Source organism: Prionailurus viverrinus, chromosome C1 (genome assembly GCF_022837055.1).
Source record: "Prionailurus viverrinus isolate Anna chromosome C1, UM_Priviv_1.0, whole genome shotgun sequence".
NCBI classification, from domain to species: domain Eukaryota; kingdom Metazoa; phylum Chordata; class Mammalia; order Carnivora; family Felidae; genus Prionailurus; species Prionailurus viverrinus.
Window position 1 is genome coordinate 138,188,218 of NC_062568.1, and position 3,535 is coordinate 138,191,752.

At 43.2% G+C, this 3,535-nt stretch overlaps 1 pseudogene; it reads left to right on the forward strand.

Moving 5' to 3' along the window:
* Positions 1-2,490: 2,490 nt before the first annotated feature.
* LOC125174110 (uncharacterized) lies at positions 2,491-2,721 on the forward strand (annotated as a pseudogene).
* Positions 2,722-3,535: the final 814 nt, after the last annotated feature.

The following is a 3,535-nucleotide window of genomic DNA, read 5'->3' on the forward strand; positions in this document are numbered from 1 at the left end:
CTCAGTTTCCCTCTCTAGTTCATCCTTCTTGCCGCTGCACCTGCTCAGGTCCTTCTCATCTCTTGGGTGAACCAACTGGACTTATTTCATAGTCTCCTCTTCAATCCAATTGAGTTGAAACAAATGATCCCATCATGGTTATCTTCCTCAATCGATTATGAGATCTTTAAGGTCAGAGACCAAAAAGAATTAATTTCCCCAGAACTAAGCTTGGATTCTGCCATCTCTAGGCATTTAATTAGCATTTGTGGAAGGATTGCTCAGTGCCAGAATGTGCCCACCACCTGCAATAACAATTAAATGTCACGTGAACCGGGTGTTCCAGGAACCCCTCTCCTGTCCTGCTGTCGTGTGCATGGACTTGGCTAGCATTCGAAGGGGGAGGTCAAGGCAAAGTAGGTATCTTGTCTCATACAACTTGGGAGGGGGGAGGTCATCTGCTGGCCTGTAAATTCCTCTTTATCTTAGTGATGGGAAAGAGTCTGGCCTGTGTCCCTCCTAGACCCATGTCTACCCAGGCCCACCAAGTGACCAGGAAGCTTGTTGTATTTCCTAGATACAACCACACCTAATTTCCTGAGCCTAAACACCCTTGAACACCGACGAAGGAGTAACCCCAAAAGTTAGGTAAGCATTGAAAATCATTCCTAGTAGCACAGATAGTGATATCCTGTCTTAGTAACCTGCTCCCTGTGACCTTGTGGGGAAAGGTGGAGGTGAGCAGACAGGACAAGGGATCAATCACATCGAGCTTTCAGGAGCTACACCAAATGGATGTTCCAGTTGCTCTCTACTTCTCTCTCCCCAGGCCTCTGTCACCCTACTCACATCCTGTCTCTAAGTTTCCTAGGTAGCATCCCCATCCCTTAGCCACAGAAAGCTGCCCCATTCCTCACAAGAGGAAGCCGTCCTAAGTTGTCGCTGTCTCTTCTTAAGTGCAAAAATTAATGCCTTGGACTTCAGCTGGATGTTAATGGAAGATTTCCTCTGCCCAGCCTGCTGCTTGCTCTCAAGTAGGAGGAACGTGGGCTGGTCCTGTAGTGGAACACAGTGTGCACGTTCAGTGCCTTTCCCTCTCAGGCCGTGAGGGTGGCCAGCAGAGGCCAGTTTCCTCCTGAATTACCTAAGGACAGATGTCCACCCCCACCCCCACCCCGCGGTCAGTATTACTCATCTGCCAAAGAGAATGCAGGCCAGTAACACAGAGGCAAAGTACTTTTCAGCCATTAGCGTGTTTTTCACCTAGCCCTATGATGAAAACTTTGGCATTATTGTGGTAAAGTCGTTTTTGTTTCCTTCCTGGATCCATGTCATTACAAAGGTCCCTGTAAGTTGAGAATGTTTGTTTACTTCCTATGATAGAATTTGTTGATCCCCACATCTCTCCCCAGATGGAGCGGGGGTGGGAAGGATCTTTGCTTATCCTACCACAGCAGTAAAGAAAAAACTTAGAAGTTTGCCTGTAGAAAGAATTAGCAAGATAATTGCAAAGGGGATGTTTATGGATTCAGGGCCTTGATCTATAAAGTGTCCTTAAGAAACTGGCATCTTCAATTTCAAAGGAAATGGTGAGATTCCTAACCCACATGTGTCCTTTTGCCCAGGGGCCAGACTCTCAACTTGTCCTCCTTGGCTTCCTGCTCACTATCTGTAAGATGAAAGGAACTGATCTAAGATTTCTAGCAGATTCTTAGAATTCAATGTAATTCAATTAACATCTACTGAGTATCTGCTATGTGCGGTTTTGGGTGGTGAAAATGCAACTTTGTATCATTCAGGTAGAAATTCCCAGGAATCCTATAACCTGCTTTGAGAAATTGTTCTAGAACAAAGGTCGACACAAACAGTATTATTTCTTTTGCCTCGTCAACCTAACAGCAAAGGAAGAAAACATTTTCCCAAAATGATTTACCCTAAAAACCCTGAGATCTACTGGGGATTCTTGAGATAGGTCACTGGGGTTTATGGTTTTCCAAATTCCTTCTGCTTTTTCCTTCAGGAGTGACTTCACTTAACCTTGACAGTGACAAAGAAACTTCTTCAAGGAAAAATAACTTTGAAAGGAAAAAAAAATGGATTTGAATAATCATTCAGATCTTAACCATTCTTCCAACAGGAAATATGAGCATATTAATGGTACCAGAAAAATGTGTCAAAAGAGGCTCAACTGGAAAAAGGTAACTTTTTCTTAAACTCTTTCCAGTAATGGAAATTATTCATGGGAATCCAACAGGGAGAAATCTCTGAGGGTAAAACACTGCTATTTTACTGGTGGGTCTTTAGAAATACCCTAACTTTCCATCCATCCCCATTCTAAGAAATCAACTTCCATTGGAAAATTCCAGCCTCAGGCAAAAAAAAGTCTACTTAATTTACATTATAATGTAAAACTCTGTTTGTCAGACAACTTCCATCACTCATCAGGGTAGCACTGTTTCTCTCTCTTTTTTGTAATGATACGTTACCGAATGATTCTAAACTCGCAGACGCAAGACTATACTTTCACGCATCATTTTTATAGTTTGTTTACTAGAGAAGTTTCTATGAACATGTAGAGCACTGGAAACCATGAGGGAGAGAGGCAGTGTTGTCTCCTGGAGTGAAACTGGCCCTAAGTTTGCTTCTGCAAAGGCCATTTGTCACTGATGATCTATCTTTCTTCTCTTTCTTTGTGACCGGGAGAGGGAGGGTGGATTTGTGAGAAAGAGCCCCCTGAATGGCTTTCTAATCAATTAATTAATCAAGGAATTCTCAGATGCATTTGCCTTCCTACCTTGATTCTAATGTCAGATTCTAAATGAAATTTGCAGCAGCACACATACAAACAGAGGCTTTAGTTGTAAGAGTCACTCTGGATGATATTCCCTTCCCACTTACCAAAAAAGGTAAGTTTTTTGTTTTTGGTTTTTGTTTTATTTATTTATTTACTTACTTATTTACTTTTGGTTTTTGCTTTGGTTTTACATCTCAGGACACGGTGTCACCTGCTATTTGCTGATCAAAACGTAAATCCAGTTGACATCCTTAATGTCTCTTTCCTATCTCCTCTATATCTCATCCATGCACTTGTCCTGCTGGTTCTGCTCCCAGCTCACCATCCAAGCCTTCCGCTGCTCTCGCTCTCCCCTGCTGCCATCCGGGTCCGAGCCGCCGACATCTCACATAAGGAGTGCCACTCTGGTTTCCTAAACTCTCTTCTCCTCCTACTCTTGCTCCCCTAAAATTCATTTTATCGCTTGGTTTTCAGGTTGATCTTCAAGAGCTTCAATCTGACCGTGTTCCTCTTTGTCCCCTTGACATCTTCCAATGTCTTCCACTACCCTGAAATAAAAGGAAACCTTCTGGCCTTGAAGGCTCTGTGTGATTTGGCCCACTTTGAACTTGCTGCGTAGTCCTCATCTCCTACTCACCACTCCTAGCTTCTCTCTACAAAACGGTATTTCTCGAACCCAAACATCAACCTCCTTCTCACCTCAGCATCCATGCAATTGCTGTTTTCTCTCTCTGGAGTTCTCTTTAGATTCTTCTCACTGGA